The sequence below is a fragment of the Natator depressus genome, chromosome 1 (assembly GCF_965152275.1).
Source record: "Natator depressus isolate rNatDep1 chromosome 1, rNatDep2.hap1, whole genome shotgun sequence".
Classification (NCBI taxonomy): Eukaryota; Metazoa; Chordata; order Testudines; family Cheloniidae; genus Natator; species Natator depressus.
The window spans coordinates 90,500,487-90,518,562 of NC_134234.1; the positions used below are offsets into that span (position 1 = coordinate 90,500,487).

Sequence of the window (18,076 nt, forward strand, 5' to 3'; positions counted from 1 at the left end):
ACTTAAGAAGGAGGAAATTCTAGTTAATAATATGGGCTAATATTGAAATACAATCCTTAAAACAAATCAAACAAACATAAAAAGCCTCAAATAAGAAAAAGACTGAAGAAATTTGTTATACACCATCACAATTTACTGGTTACCAATGGAAACAGCAGAGAAACAGAGAGCTGAAATTTGAGAACACATGCTTAATAGAAATCAGAGGGTGGCTCCCTCCAGTAAACCTGAAATTAGGATATTCATTAAAATGATTTCACAATGTAAGACCTCAGAGTTGACTGAACCCACAAAAAAGCTGCAGAATCTCCAGTGCAATGGATTTACAGACCAGCACTGATCCTGGACTCTCCCCACATCCTAGGGGTAAGAGGATAAGAAGTGGTGAGATTTCATTTCAAAGAATGTATTTCCCCTTCTGTTTTTTAACATAAATAAATGAAGGCTTTATTGAATAAGTCTACAGTAGTGAGAAATCAAGTAATACATTTTAGATTTTAACTAATGCATGCTCTCCTTTATAAATCTAATCAAACTGACCAAAGAGAGATTTACAACAATAACTTTAAGCAATTGCTTTTGATACTCTAATCATTCAAATATTAGGGACCACACTCTTAAAAAAGTGCTTTAAAGACAAGTTCATCCTTTAAACTGTGATTCATGTTTTAGGTACTAAAGAATTGAGATATGATGATCATAAGTATATGTAATCAGAAATGTTGGTGATTTGCATTGTTCCTTCGTGCAGCTGTTGAGCCTCATTCCTAGTTTCTGACAATTGCTTGCAAGACTGTATTTATATGTGCAGTACACACTTAGAACATTAGTTGTGTCTGGACCTGATTAAGGAACTGTTGATTGTAAACTAGTGTAGTTCTGGGTGAATTAATAAATTGTTGATTGGTTAAGAATTATTAAGTATTCTGATTTGAGTAATACTTTTCAAGTTAAAACATTGACATGAAAAGAACCCAGCATTAACATTAGTAAGCTAACTTTCCCTGGACTTAATGAAAAGGTGTTATCCTACTAAATTGCATTGTAATATTGTCCATAACACTTATCAAACTGTCAAATCTAGTTTGTCAGATTTCAGCTTTAAAATTGTACTGACACCTTGGCAAATTCATAAAAATTTATCTCCTTTCATGCTTATATCATCTTCTATCTCTCCAATCATCTAAAAGGTCACTGTGGGGTGTCATCTTCACCTTCCTCAGCTTCAACAGTATCAACTCACTTCTGACAGCAGTAACTTCATGCTTTCCCTCCTCACCTTCAGGATCTTCTATTTTCCCCTATTCCTCTGTCCCTATTTCCTATGCTCTTCCCAGTCCAGTCTCCTAACTGCTGTATTAATCTCATTCTCAATTTTGTACCATTTTTCATGTTCTGTCCAACACAATGTTCAAACTGCTCCTTTTTCCAAGTGACATTTATTCCTTCTTTAAAACTCACTACTCTGGTGCATCTTTCTACTCTGATGCAATTAGCTCCTAATTTGATTTTGATCTCTTCTCATATGTATTGTATTTGTCTGGAGTTAGAATGCAATCTCCTTAAGGAAAGTACTTAGCCTTTCTACAAGTTTGTAAGTCACTATGGGCACTTGTGAATTAAAAATACAAAGACTGTTGCTCCTCCATATTATGATTGTTGATACAAATTGAGACCTTCATCTACACCAGTCCTTATACATGCTACTCCTGGGTTTGGATTTGTAAAACCTGTTGTAGAATGTGGAAGATATAAGTATCTGCAACTCTATTTAACTAGTTTCAGAGTAGCAGCCATGTTAGTCTGTATCTGCAAAAAAGAAAAGGAGTACTTGTGGCACCTTAGAGACTAACAAATTTATTTGAGCATAAGCTCAACTGTAACTGTAGCTCATGAAAGCTTATGCTCAAATAAATTTGTTAGTCTCTAAGGTGCGGCAAGTACTCCTTTTCTTCTATTTAACAATTCATTCTAGTTAGAATTCTGTTTGCACCCAATGACTCCAATTGAAATAGTAACATATAAATATAACTTTGTCTTCTTGGAAATAGTAGATGTAAATCTGGGTCTAGTGCATTATGCAATATGCTTGTAATAGACCCAGAACTGATTTTTAAACTGTGCCTTTTAGTCATGACTATGTAGCAGTAAAAACAGATTTTAGATATAAAATCATTCCTTCTGCTTTTGCTTTACCTTATTTATTTCTTATGACATAAGATTGTACTACTGAATGATAAGCAGAATGAAGGAAGATAAGTAGTCATTATCCTTGTTAGTATTTTTCAAGGTGGACATAATCTTTAAAAATGAATTTCAGAAGCACAGTTGTTACTATGATAATTACCTAGACCACTGTTTTCTTCTGGGATATTTTACTGTATTTTATAGGTGTTCTCTTGTAATGTGAGTCAGTGGTAACAAAGGACAAAATTTATGACCATTATGATTAAGTCAATGTCCAATTTAAGTTTTTCCCAAAGTTTTCTATAGTCTTGTTTCCTCTAATTTTGTTCCCCCAATGTAACCTTTTCAGGAAGTTTAACACATGCCTGCATTTATACACAGAGTCACACACAGAGACACACAAATACAAATATTAAAAACGTGTATTTGAATTAAAAATATATAAAACAAACTTTTTTGTGTTTTCACAGTTGTGACATGTTCTTAATGTGGCTGAATGACCTCTGGGTTCATTAATAATACATTCCTACAGCATACATGCATTCTTACCTTTCACCCATTCTAACACTGAAGGCACATATCCCTTCATTCAATGGCACATTATGCAGATCCTCACTAGTGAAAATGTTACTCCCAAAAGTTTTCTTTCATGTCCATTTAATGGAATTTCTTCTAAAATATTTAAAATGTTAACATCTGGATTAAATAAACTGAAAACATCTTGAAAACACTCTATAGCATCTGACTAAAACATTGCCATTTTCTTTATATTTCCAAATCTCACTAAAAAAAACCCGTTTCCTTTTTACACTTTAGAGTACATTAGAGCTGCTCTGCACATGTGTGCTAGAGAGAGCAGAGAACCCCTCACACGCTCGTAGATATCACTGGGTTGCTAAAGTTCTAGAAAAGCTAAAGGGAAGATGGAGAGCACTGCAGGAAGTGCTAAGAGCGATGCATGATGCTGGCTAGCACTACCAGAAATGTTGGAACAAAATGGGGAAGAGGAATGCCATTGCTCTAGTTTGCTGTACACTTGGCAAGAGCTGCCCAGTCAGATTGTGAAGAGCACAGATTATACCCATAGAACAGATGAAGCAGCAGCTGCTCCTTAGCATGCTCCTCCTCAGTGCAGACATAAGGACTCCAGAGGATCCTACTTCCCAACCCTCTAATATTATTTTGGCTCAGAGCCATAACAGTGTCATAACAGGTCAGACTGGAATTATACCTGATAATAATCTGATACCTCACAACAAATATGGAAATGCTAAACTAATATCTGGTTCTTTTGATCACCCGATCTTTGTGATGGCTGGGTATGATTTTTAATTTGGAGCAATATTTATATCAACTATAGAAGTCATCAATCTTGTTAAATGTTAATGTTTAACTGAAATACCTGGAAGAGTGGAAATGGAGGTAACAGTAGTAAAACACCATATTCAATAAGTACAGAGGTAAAGTTTTGGGCCCCTCACTACAGAAACAACAATGGTTAGGGGGCTGGGACACCTGACTTATGAGGAGAGGATGACAGAAATGTGCTTATTTAGTCTGCAGAAGAGAAGAGTGAGGGGGAATTTAATAGCAGCCTTCAACTACTGGAAGGGGGGTTCCGATGAGGATGGTGCTCGCCTGTTTTCAGTGGTGGCAGATGACAGAACAAGGAGTAATGGTCTCAAGTTGCAGTGGGGGAGGTCTAGTTTGGATATTAGGAAAAACTATTTCACTAGGAGGGTAGTGAAGCACTGGAATAGGTTACCGAGGGAGGTGGTGGAATCTACACCCTAAGAGGTTTTTAAGGCCCAGCTTGACAAAGCCCTGCCTGGGATGATTTAGCTGAAGTTGGTCCTGCTTTGAGCAGGGTGTTGGACTAGATGACCTCCTGAGGCCTCTTCCAACCCTAACCTTCTTAGATTCTTTGAAAGGAAATAAAGGATACTGCAAAACTCATAAGGAAGTCATGAGGGTCAGCTAATTACTTAGGGTAGGATCCACAAAGGTACTTAGGTGCCTACGTCCCTGTTTTATGTAAATCCCAGTTTTTGCTCCACTATGAATAAACTGGGCCAGAGAGTGAGGGAAATTGAGGGTGACTCTGCAGTCCAGTTATTAGGGCACCCACCTGGGAAATGGGAGCTTCAGGGTCCAGATCCCCTGCTCCAATAATTCTTTCATCATTTACCCACAGTGTAACAGCTTCAACAAGAGAGACTCGGGGATCCCCCTGCCTTCCCCACCCCCATTCAGAATATCTTGTTGCTCAGCAGTTAGAGAACTCTCCTGACATGTGGGGGACCCCTGTTCAAGTCTTTTTCTCCCCTTGTGGTAGAGAGAAGGGAGTTAAACCTGGATCTCCCACATCCCAGGTGAGTGCTCTAACCACTGGGATAAACATTAAAAGGGGTGCATCATCACCATCCTCCTCCCCTCAGACCCCTTCTGTTTTGTGTGGATTGAGGCAGGCACCTAACAACACATTCCCATGAGAAACAGATTAGGTGCCTAAGCCATGTGACTCAAGCCATCAGGTTTCCTATTCATGGCTCGCTAAGCAGAGATAGGCACTGCCCTACAGCCTGGACTTTGGTGTCTACTTCCAAAAGAGAGGCAGGGTTTAGCACACCCCCTCTGGTTAGCATCTCCCCTTGGCTAGTTTAGGTGGCTAGGATCACATTTATACGTGCCTATCTCTTCCCATTCATTCTACAAGGAGCCAAGGTGCCTAACTCAGCTTTATTGATCAAGTGTGGATTTTCTGGGCATCTTAAAATTAGGCCCTATGATGTTCTGCTTTGTAATGCCTTATTCCCTTAGCACTCAGTATCAAGTACATTTAAGGACATTTTTCTGCATTTTCTCTCTTATAACATGACAAAACCCATTAATTAAAAACAAGAAAAGAAAAAAAATAGCCCTGTAACCTGTTAGTATTATGGGAATTATCTGTAAAACATGCTGCAAAAGGAAAACCTGATGTATAAGATCTAATGGCATTTTTATGTTCACTATTTCTTAGTTTTAGTGGACATACAGTCTTTAGAAGAAATAAAAGTCCACAAGAATATCTAAGAATATCTATCAAAGCACTGTAGTTGTAACACGTGTTATGTGTTATGAAAACATAAATGTAAAAGTTATGTTCTTTCATTTGATGAGAGATATTTGCTTCTGGATGGCAAAGACTGCATAGGAGTTAAAAGACTTTGGGTGACTGACTGGGTTAGGTATAGGACAAAATACTCCAGACTAGATTCATACATGCAAGTGGAAAATAGGTGTATAAAATACACATGGGCCATGCATGCAAAATACAGATCCAGATTTGAAATGCTCTAAATCTATATGAGTTGTTTGTGCTATCCATACTGCAAAGTTCCTTTTGAGTTCTCAGAGTGCACAAAATGCACAATTTGAAAATAAGACCCTCAGAGAACAACATCTTTAACATGCAAAATCCCTCCTAAATTTATTTACATAAATACTACTGCTGTACTTCCTGCTTTCCCCCATTTTTACACAGAACTGATTTCTATCTCTTCAGACCTTGGCATTCTGACATTGCAAGAAAAGGTCCTGCAAAAGATATCAAGGTTGGGTTGGACATCATTTTCCCCAGGAGTCCTCTTTTCATCTTCTTTGATATTGTTCTGCTTTGGGAGACATTTATCTCAGTTTCTGTCAGACTAACAACTCTCTCTTTACTGGTCTGGACTGGGTGGGAGCCAGTTCCTTTTAAAGGGAGTTTGCCATCAAACCCTTGTGACCAAATAATACATTTTATCCAATTAGCTACAATTTGTCAATTCAAGCAAACAACCTTTACAAGGGATTGTCTGAGGCAGCTGGCCACCTGTTATATCGTGTTACAACATGGTGAGGTCATTATCTCATATAGAGTGACTAGGCAAAACACCAAACACAAAGCAGGAGGGTGTTTTCTCAATAAGAGATACAGCAGGCAGGCAGGCAGAGCAGTCAGACAGAGATCTTTATTGAGCATGCATAGAAGCCAGGATTACATGCTGAGAGGCCTGAGCTTGTCAAGCAGCAGCCTCGCCATCAGCATGAATTCCTGAGCACCAGGTGTAACACCAGATTAGGTCGCTCTTTCTGTAGTTGTACTCATCATACTACAAGTGGATTTCTGGACACAGTAGCAGATAAACACATGCACCGTTATCTTGTTTGGCTCCCATCATCACTCCAGTGCCCAAGAAAGGGATTCACAGAAGCCAGCAATCTGAGCAGGGAGCCACATAAGATAGCCAATAGGAAATGCTAATGAGAGGTCCTAACTATGGCCCAGGGAGGAAGCACCTGTCTGCATTTGGGATTCACATCCAAGAACTTACTTCTGGAGCTAAGTGCCTATGCCAGGTCAACCCTTTCTTACAGAAAATCTAGAAAGTCAGACTCCTCCTACATTAGAATCAATAGCCCAGAGCACTCTCCTGAGCTGTGGGAGACCTTTTCTCAAATCCCCCCTTTGCCTGATTTAAAGCAGGGACTTGAACTTGGGTCTCCCCTAATGCAGGTAAGAGCCTTAACAATTAGGCTATAGGGTATGTCTAAGTGAAGCTTTCCTATTGTACATTGTATAAATAATTAAATATCCATTAGAACAGGGACCTGAGCGTGTGCATCCCACAGCCCAGAAAAGTGCATGAACCAGTAGGCCATCGAGTCAATCGTTCCCTTTCTCTCTCTGGCCCAAAGAATATGTAAACAAAGTGGAACACCTTTCTCCCAAGACCTCTTCCCACCCCAGAATAGCACTCATATGGGAGACATTAACTTATGTCACTGATCCAAATCAGGTACAGTGAGGATTATTAAAACAGGTCTCCCCCATCCCAGGTGAGTGTCCTAACCACTGAGCTATTGAGTATACATACACACACACACAGCCAGCCAGCCCGCAAAATTCAAAAAGATAAAACAAAACTTATTTAGTGCAGAATCAAATTCAAGGATTAGATTCAGCAGCCACAGATTTCCTACAAATCTGTACTACAGCAAGAAATTGTGGTCTTTCTTTTGTATCAATTTCTGCCCATCTCCTCCTCTCTCAAAAAGTTTTCAAGACACAGAGAACATAATTCTTCTATGACAATATTCTGATATAAAAAAAGCAAAATAATGTCAGTGCAAATTTGTGTTGATAACATTTAATTAGTCAAGATGATGGCCGATGGAGATGACATTAAAATGTCAAAATATGTCTATGGAGATAACATGATGATGTCAAGACAATAGAAAAAAAAACATGTACATACTGGCAATGTAGACCAATATGTCAGAGCTAGAGCTATGTAAATAAAGTTAATCTTATAATATTTCTCTTCATGTCATTTTATGATTGCTCAGGCAAAATAATATTTAATGTACTTCTTCACCAGATGTAGGGTCATAAATGTTAGTGTTTCTACACCTTTGACAGTGAACATGCTGCCTTCCATGTAACAGCAATGAGTACTGAATATCACTATGAGGCTGAGGTTGCTGACGTTCCATCTAGATTTTTCCATCTCTCGTATATGTATTGTTTCCCCTTCTGTTTGACACCGGTATACTAGGTCTGTAGTACTGAAAAAGGAGAAAAAATTGAATTGGCTCATATGCCCTATGTCCTCCCTGGGTAAGAAAGCATGTGATCATGGCAATAAAATGGAAAGTGTACAAAAAAACCCACCAAATCAAAATAGTATATGTTCTGTGATCTCCTGTGCTTCATTAAGCATACATCTCAGTAAAAAATTCTGAGAAATTGAGGCTACAGGAAGGAGAAAATCATAATTTTTTATTCAGAATGAGGGTTTGTCCAAATGGCAAAGGTAAATGGACTTCTCCCTGTGAGAACAAATGCAAAAAGGACTTATCTGTGACTCTCTCTCCCCACACCCTCCACCTACATATGAGAGTGAATCAAATAAGCAACTTTTAAACTCTCTTGTCTATATAGTGTTTTCTAAACATTAACTAAGGTCACAGCACCTTGCGAAGTATATAAATATTATAAGTGATAACTTCTATCTCAGATATATTATATTTTCATAGAAATGTACATCCTGGAATATTCCAAGTGCTTTAAAATCTAAAAAAAGAAAAAAAGAAAAACACAGTAATACACAGTCTAAGCAGAGAATCCTAATCCACTTCTGAAATGGGGCAGCTGTTTAATGGTGCAGAGCAACACTACACACAGTTTAGGACAGGAAGTTGAGAATACCCTAACAATTTAAATCTGCAGAAGGGGGATGTAGCTAGGCAGAAAATAATCATCCAGTAAGGAATCTGGACAACATCCATTTCTGTAAAAAACTGGACCTTTTCTTATCACATAATAAGACTCTCAGGGTATGTCTACACTGTGGCTTGCCTGTGCCAGCTGACTCAGGCTCATGAGCTAAGGGGTGTTTAACTGCAGTATAGATCATTGGGCTCAGGCTGCAACCCAGGCTATAGGACCATGTAAGGTGGGATGGTCCCAGAGGTCAGGCTGCAGCCTGAGCCTGAATGGCTACACTATAATTAAACAGCCTTGCAACCCAAGTCCCATGAACCCAAGTCAGCTGGAACAGGCCAGTCACAGGGTTTTAATTGAATAGTAGACATGTCTTCAGCTTTATATGCATCTGAAAGTTCAGATTTCTGGCAGTGCAGTGCTCCTTAATATCATGCTGGATTACAGGTTCCCTTCTAACTACCTAATTCAGCAAAACCACTTTCTGTAGCAGTTATGTGTTCTTTGGCGGTCAACTACATAAGTACTGACCCAATTCAGCCCTGCTTAGTTTGTGATATCCTGTAAAATTACAAGGTAACACATCTTTAATTTTAAGTTTATCAGAATTTTGTGACAACTCTCCAAACACTTCAGTTTCTCTTTAAGAAACCTCATTTTCATTTGTTTTTTAATCAAAATAAAGCAATATCAATGGAATGACAAATAATTTTCTTACTGAAACACTGTATCGGTGATAGACTGTCAGGAAAGGGTTATCAGTACAAGCGGAAAAAAATGACAAAGAAATCAAACACAATGAATTCTGTCTGAATGTAACTTCACATTTTTAGATAAAATACCAGAAAAATAAAGGGAACCAAAGTGTTCTTGATTCCACTGCTTTGAATATATGCATTGATGCATATACTCTCCCTCAGCTGAGTGTGCTAGAGTACATTAAGTATCAATGGGAAAATGTTTTATTAGGGACTGATTTTGAGTGATTCCTGCATCGGTGTGAACAATAGTGTTGATAAACTGTATAATCAATCACTTGACCATACTTGGTTTCATTATGAAATATGTTCAAGAGATCAAATAACCAATGCCAGTCAGGCTTATTAATATGGTAAAAGGTTCTATACTATACCAATCTCTGAAGAGCAGTCCTATGCAATGGTGTTACATTCACCTTACACATTCCCTGAAGTTACATCCCTAAAGCCAGCTTTTTATACCCTATTTGTTTACCAGTGTATGGTATTATATACAATACCTGAAACTGGATTTAATTAATTAGCTTGCTACCTTGTTTGTTTCTGGTACCATAGTGTTCGCTTTATCTTTGTTCTGAACCAATGCGTGCCAGGAACTAAGGGGCATGAAAACTCCTCCTAGGCCTGTATCAGGATAAATAGGTTTGTGAGGGTAACTCCTTTTCTGTTGCTTTGAGGAAACAATTATATGTCCTGATACTGCTAGTTTTTCTATCCACTTAAGCCAAAACTTGCCTCAGTCAATGCAAGGTATTATGGGATACTTAGCATAAGTGAATAAGATTATAACAAAGGTAAAGGCCAATCTGGGCTATATGATTGCTATATTAGTGCTTAATAATATGTGTATTTAATAATTTATATATGCTAGCCAATCCAAAAGCAGAAGGGCAATGACTCCAACTGGAGCTCGTCAAAAATTTTCTGAAGGAATTAATTGTTTTTTAGTAAAGAATTCAGTTTGCAACTAATGTTTTGCACAAAGAGTGTCTAAATATTAGGTTTGCAAATGCTGTTGTGGTGTCTCATGAGAGAGTTTTAGTTTGTTTCCTCATATTTCCCATTCTTCCTATGGCCTGGTTTCCTCAGCCAGACTACATTTCCCATAATACACAAAAAACAATATTAACTGAATATATTATCTGCCAGTTAGTACTAGACCGCACAGAAAGCTGGTTGTATAATGTGACAATGTATTCCAGAAAAAAAAATATTGGTTAATTCAGAAAAAACTATTCACTATGATTAATTGAAGCAGCCCTACTGCATTTTCAAATCTTAGCATAAACATGGATTTAAAATGCTATTTCTCCCTTTAAAAAAAAAATGCTGCCCTAATCACTTTTGCGTTGTTGTTGTTTTATAGCTCTTCTTAGTTCCTGCACATATTTGTATTACTTTTGTTTAAGACCCCCAAAAGCCGACCAAGGGAACTTTTCTTTCCCTGCCAAATTTTCTTCTACACTTTTCTGCACCTACTGTAAAGCATATGTGTTGATACTTTATTTCCCCATTATCAATTATCATACCCTGAAATAGAAATGTGCCTGTTTTGCTAAGAAATATTTTGGCTCAGGAAAGATATTAGACACCTGCAGCCACAAGGTCCTGATGACTCAATCAACTCTCAATAGTGGATCCAAGTAATTGTATGTGCACCACAGCACCAGATCCTAGGGCTGTGTTTTGATGGGCATGCTAAAGCTAGGGAAAGTGGCTAGTGGTGATAACTGCTAGTGAAAGAGCATGTCTGGCTCTTCAAGTGCATGAAGTCTCCTATGGCAAAGCTGGTGAAACAACTTTCAAAGTATAACTTTGGTGGAAACAATGCTGCAGCAAGCTAGGGGATAGCTTAGAACAGTGTTGTAGATGGATTTTGTTACACTGGTTAATCACAAAGCTAAGGAGTCATGGTCAAATTCTTGGAAAACATTGGATCATAAAAACCAAATGAAGAATGGAAAGAGTAAGAAAAGTATGCTGGCTTGGTCATTGCCTGGAGAAACAAGGGTTATGTTCATATCTCAGAAACCATGACAGTGGTGAAAAGTAAGTGATTGAAACAAACACAAACATAACATCAGCCAGAACAGGGCAATGGACTCAAACAATAATGCATTTATTGGAAATATGGAATGTAAGAACATTATTCCAGACTGGAGTACTTGTGGTAATGATGTATGAGTTGAATAGATATGAGTAGAAATCATTGGTCTTGTAATGAGAGAATTTTGCTTTGAGTTTTCTGAAATACCTTACAGCACCTTAAAAAGGCTTAGAGAAAAACCTAGGAAGGGGTTTAAAAACACTGTAAAATTCACTTCTACAAATTGACATAATTAAGGTAGTGACAGTATCAGGACACTTTGGTTTGCATAAAAATGTAATTAGTTTTAAGATTAGGGCTCTAATTAAGTAGAAATCCATGATAGTTTAAATTTGAAAAATCCAAAATGGCTGGCCAAAATGGCAGAGAGAGGGATAAATTTAGGTAGTGAAAAGTTCTACAAAACAAGATGGCATCAGAAGGAGGATCTTAGAAAGGTCTAGAAACCAAGATGGCATCAGGGGAGGAGCTTTCCTACCTAAAAATAGGTATGACATCGTGGGGAGGAGCTGGAAAAGCTGGAAGCTGATTGGCTAAGAGGAGCTGACCTTGAGAGAACAACCAGTATATAAGGCCGACAGCCAGCAGGCTGACACTGTAGTGTGTTAGATGTAGGAGGCTTTCAGCTAACAGGCTGAAAGTAGTTGGTTTGAGGCTTTGCATAAGAATGGAAGCTGCCTGAAAAGAAGAGCAGAACATCCTGAAAAGCAGCTACCTTGAAAAGCAGCTACCTGGGAAAACAGCAGCATCAGCAGAATCTAAGGTCACCACGGCAATGACTCTCCTAGCAGCAGTCCCTGCTAAGCAGCAATGGCTAACAATCAACTGCCACAATGCCTGCAGCCTGGGACAACAGCTGTGAGAAGTTCAGTCTTAATATCCATCACCTCCTAGCGCTGACATTGTCCTCCTTCAACTTGACAGATCAGAAGGACCAATAGATGGGTCAGAGGGAAATTTGAGTATAAGTGTAAGTCTGATCTTTTCTACCTCGTATTTAAAAGTATATGGGTTTGTCTGTAAATAAAGTTGGATGCCTGCATTTTGAGTGAAATCTCCTGGACCTGCCCTGCAATTGCTTGGCCAGCGCTTACAGGATGTCAGATATTAAGCGTTAAATGTTAAGTGTTAATGTTAAGTAAGGTTTTTTTTAATGTTGAATGTTATGCGATAATGATTTCTCATGTGTATCTAGAGACCGCATAAACTACATTGTATTATGTACGAGATTAGATTGTAACACTGACTAAAAACCATTGTGTATTCGGGATATTTATATACATGTTACATTGAAGCTGCTGTATTCTTTGTATGTGTTAAATATTTATTTCATTGTGCTGCTTTAATTATAAGATAATTTAAATGAAATGTTATTATCTTTGTTCTATGTATTGTTCTTACTTTATTAAATACATTTTCACAATTTATTTCTTTTAAATAAATAATTCTTCTGTTTTCAAAGAATTACCACTTGTGTTTGTCAATTCTTGAGCAGAAAGCTGTATCTGTGTCCTTTCAGGGTTTAGCAAGACCAGATTGCTTTGTGGAGCCCTCTGCTGATCAGAGACAAGTCCCCGGGTAACACCCTGGCAATGCCTTTAGGGCGGGCCACAACCTTGTTACCCTTTTGTTAATTGGAAGCGCTATTGTAGCTAACATAACTGGTGTCTAAAAATTGAGGGTAACAGTCTAAGCAAAACAAGATGGGAAAGAAAAGGAGAATTCTATCATGATTAACATAGGGTATTGACATTTTGAAATGAAGATGGTGGACACCAGGATGAAGTTGCACTGATGTTACAGACTAAGGCAAGCCAGGCTCTTATGGAATTTAACCCAATATCTCCTCATATGTTGAAGGTGAGATTCAGAATAAAATACAGTGCAATTCCAAAGAACAAGTATATCACTGACCTCAGCAGTGCCCAAAGAAGAATTTGACAAATTTTATAATAATCTATGGAAAATAATATTAGACGTTTCAAGACAAGACATATTATTGGAGATGGGAGATTTTAATGAGAAAGTGGGATAGGACTGGAATTCATGGTCTGGAGCAAAAGGCAGATTAATACTAAGTGAGGAAAATGGAAAAAAAAAAGAAAAAGAAAAAAAGAGAAAAGCTCCTAAATTTCTGGATAAGCAACAGCCTAAAGATAATGAACACAATATTTCAACAAAGAAAGCATAGGGTGACCAGATGTCCCGATTTTATAGGGATGGTCCTGATATTTAGGGCTTTTTCTTTTTTTTAGCACCTATTATCCCGCACCCCCCGTCCTGATTTTTCACACTTTCTATTTGGTCACCCTAAGAAAGCAGCAGAGGAAGCTGATATCATCTGATGGACAAACTAAGAACATGATCAACTTTAAACTTATGGATCACAGATAGAAATCAAGTGTGTTGTGCAGATCTTTTGTGGCTGATATTGGATCAGGTCATAAGTTAATACTGGCATCAATGAGGTTGATGCTGAGAGCCAGTAAAAAGAGCCAATAACTAATATCTACAACGTGGACAAATTGAAAGAGCTAGTTTTCAGGAAACAATACAAAGAAGCTGTGCAGAAAAAAAATCACGTCTCTGGTAAAAGAAAAGATGAAGATTGAAGAGACATGGAACAGTGTAAAAATGGGATTATGAGAGTAGTTGAACAAGTATTGGGCTAAAAGGCCAAAATGAGGAAACGAAAATGGATAACTGATGAAGTGCTGCAGCTGAGAGACAAACACACATAAGATGCTGAAGGAGAATAAATAGGAAGATGTAAATCTAAGAGCTAAATACAACAGGGTGATCAGAGAGATAAAACAGAATGTAAAGACAGACAGAAAAAAATGGATAAGAGAACAATGTAAAGAAGCAGAAAGAGTATGAATGTGAAGAGAAAATGAAATACAACACAGGGGTTGTATTGTAAGATAAGAGGACTGAGTGGGATATATGAGTTGAAAATAGTGGCAGGGAAAGACAAGCACAGACAAATAACTGAGGACAAACAAGCAAAGAATAAGCAATGGAAAGAATATTTTGAAGAGCTGTTCAATGTGAAGAATACAATAGATAAAATGGTCCTGGAGAAGCTTCCCAGCAGAAATGAGGAAGAGCAGATGCCGGTATTGTTAGAAGAAGAAGAAATAAATTTCTCAACAGAAAAAGGTGCCAGAATCTGACAAACATAACCACAGAGTTGCTGCAAGCAGGCAAGGAATACATTGTAAAGGTAATGCACAAGCTATTCAATAATATTTGGAATCAAAAGCAAATTCCCAGTGAATGGCTATAGTGCCAATCCATGAAAAGGCCGGTAAGAATGAGTGCAAGAATTGCAGAGGTATTAGCTTATTGAGCGTCAGGGGAAAAAAAAAACATTCATGAAAATGTTGCAGAGCAGAATGGAGAGGAAAGTAGAAGTGGCACTTACAGAGGAACAGGGCAGATTTAGACCAGGGTGAAATACAATATGTCAGTTATTTGTGATAAGACAGATATCACAGAAGTACATAGAACACAATTAAACCTGTTACAACTTTATAGATTTCAAACAGGTTCTTCTTAGCATTTGGCAGAAAAGGTTATGGCAAGTTATGACAATGTCTGGCATTCTCCAAAAACTGATCTAGTTGGTAGAAAAGATCTAAGGAAATCAATGAGTGCAGTACAACTGGACAAGAAGCTGATGGAATGGTTCAGAACTACCATAGGAGTTAGACAAGGATGCACACTATCACCAGAGTTGTTCAGCTTGGTACTGGAAGCAGTAATGGCTGTAAGCACTGAGAGATGAAATGGTAAGATTCATGTTATGTGGTAGGACCTTAGATTTGCAGAAAGTATTGAACCCACAACATTGACCATGGAGGATGTACAGAGAATAAGTGACAAAATACACTCAGTAAGCAGAGAATTCAGATTGAAAATCAGCATGGAGAAGACAAATATTATGACAATTGGAAGACAAGAGAAAAAGGTAAAGATCAAATTTGGAGACAAACAACTAAACAAGTTGTGCACCTCAGAGGATAGAAGAATGGGAATTGTGAAGAGGACATAAAAAGAAGAATTGGATTAGCCACTACTCCATTCAAAACACACTGAAAGAACTGGAAGGCTAAAGCAATGTCATTAAAAAACAAAAGTCAATGTATATGAGACAACTGTCATGCTGAAACTCATGTATGGGTCAGAATACTGGAGTATCAGGAAAGCCCACACATGAAAGACTCTGGCTATAAAAATATACTGGCTGTGGGAAATACTGAGAGTTTTAAGACTGCAGAAAATAAAAGAAAATGAAGAGATAAGAAAATGGATAAGGCAAGACATAACACTGTTTCAGAAGAATCACGAAAGACAACTGCAGTGGTTTAGACACATGTCAAGAAAGGACCCAGAAAGGATACCATACATAGCAGTTTATATCAGAACGGAAGGAACTAGACATAGAGGAAGATCAAAGATGCTCTGGATAGACACGGTAAAGAATGGGACAAAATAAAAAGGCTTATAGATGAATGAATCTGTGAAGCTGGTACAAGATAGAAAGTGGTGGAAGGATTTCATTCATCTCCATTGCCAATGTGGAACTGATGGATCAGAATCAAAGATTACAGAGAGATGGATCTTTAATTCTCATTTGTCAGCTCTACAGCAACAATGGGGTTGAATGGGGTTAGCCATCACTTTCAATCTTGTACCAGCTTCACAGATTTGTTCATTTTTAACCTTTTTGTTCTATATCATTCTTCACTTGGTTTATCCAATATATCCTCATTCTTCCTGTCTAGACAAAAGAATGTACAGACATAGATAAAAGTTTTGTTGTTGTTGTTTTTGCAACTGGAGGTATGCTAAAACAACATGCACTAAGAATATACTGCATTTTTGCCATTTTCTGTCAGAAACTGGCATACCCTTGGGCCTAATAAGAGGGGCCTTTGGATCGTTGAAGCCAAAACTGTAGACTTTATAGTAGTACTAGTTTTGTTAGACTGTTTTATTGCTTCTTTGTTCCTCAAATATACATTATTCATCAAAGAACTTAATTCTAACTTATGCAGATGCCTGGCCTCAAATGGGACATTTGAAATGATGGTCATAATAATAATAATAATGAAAGTACCATTTTAACACAAAGAATCCAAAGACATTGTCTCCTCAATATGATGAATTATTCCTTACTTTCTGGTACCTATTCTGTTTCCCATCTGAACACATTATTAATCATGCCCCAAATATTCAAAAATAGGTGGGTATATAAAAATTCTTAAGTTAGACTCCTAAATTTAGATTTAGAAACCTAAATAATAGACCTGATTTTCAAAAGTGCTGAACATCCAACAGACCTCAGTGAGGTGAAAGGAAGTGGCTGATTACTCGGAACCTTTGAAAATCAGTCTACTAATGCTGATAGTGATCCCCTTACTCATTTTGAATAGTAGCTTACTCTACAAGTAGTCCCTCTGAAGGCAATGGTCTCCTTGTGGAATCCTATGAGTAAAAGCATCATAATCTAGCCCTTATTTAGGTACCTAAATATGGATTTAAGAGCCTAACTTTAGCCTCATATTTTTGAAAATCTGAGGGAATAGCTTTTAATTAGTTAAAATATAAAATACCAAGTAGACAATACACAAATCTTTCCTGAATTATACCCTTTACAACCCAAGGATTTGGCCTTATAAGACTAAGCAGAACAGCTGTATATCTGTGCTCATTTTAGAGACTATTTTTTTAGAAGAAATACTAGGATCCCAAATGTTAGTCATCTAGTAGCTTTGTCAATTTAACTGGAGTCTTAATAATCTTTAAAAATATTATACTGAATTTAGAAGATGAATATGTTGAATAGTGTATCTGCTTTCCAACAAGAAAAATCTAAAATAAATCAAAGATATTTTAATGAACAAAATGACTGATAGAAGAACTCCTGTAAATGTACTACACACTCCTTGCTAAATATTAAAAATAGGTATGTGTGAACTTTTTGTAATGAATCATAATTCCATAGCATTTGCCATGGAACAAAACAAAACAAAACAAAAACAACACAAAACAAACAAAACACACCTTCAGAATGTTTGACTTACTTGAAAATCAGAATAGAAACAGGTTTTGTATGCTTCCAGGGTTCTTTTATGTAGAACAGGATCTCTATTTCTACCCTATTATTTACCCTTCTCCTCCTCCCTTTCCCTGGGCTCCTCCATCAACTGGTGTCTTACTGCGGGGAGGTCCAATGACCTTCTCTCATCTTGCCTTATGCATTCAAAATTCTTCAGAAGGTGGTTAAATGGACTCTTCCTTGCTGGGATGACTCTTATCCTGCCTTAACAGATGTCTGGCTGGCAAGATAGATCACCCACCTCCGTCAGGGTCCTAAATAGTTTGGGCTCTGGTTACCTGGGAGCCTCTCTCCTCACATTATAGCACAACAGATATGCTCAAGATATCAACCCTATGGTTTAAAAGAGGGCTGGTGGCAAGATATTCTCTGTGAGGGTCCACGATTGTGGAACTCAGTTGCCCAACTTGTTAACTTTCAGGATTCATTGAAAGGGTCACCTATATGTGGGGGCTTTCCTGGGAGGGTAGGGTAGAGGGTTTTGCATGGCAAACTGTGAAGCACTTCATTTATGACAGAATTTGGAAAAAAAAATAACTGGATTATTTGTGATAGAGATGAGTGATGTTATGAAGCAGTTTTGGGTATTAGACCTTTTTTGTACGAAGGGTATTTGGTCTTCTGTTGTATTTTCAATATTTGTGCAG

General features: G+C 37.7%; 1 long non-coding RNA gene across 1 annotated transcript in view; it reads left to right on the forward strand.

Moving 5' to 3' along the window:
* Window positions 1–229: 229 nt before the first annotated feature.
* The window catches only part of LOC141982425 (uncharacterized), a 96,140-nt gene continuing 78,293 nt past the window's right edge, over window positions 230–18,076 (forward strand). The window contains exon 1 of the long non-coding RNA XR_012638072.1: window positions 230–366. This is a non-coding gene — a long non-coding RNA (uncharacterized LOC141982425). The remainder of the gene's footprint in view (window positions 367–18,076) is intronic.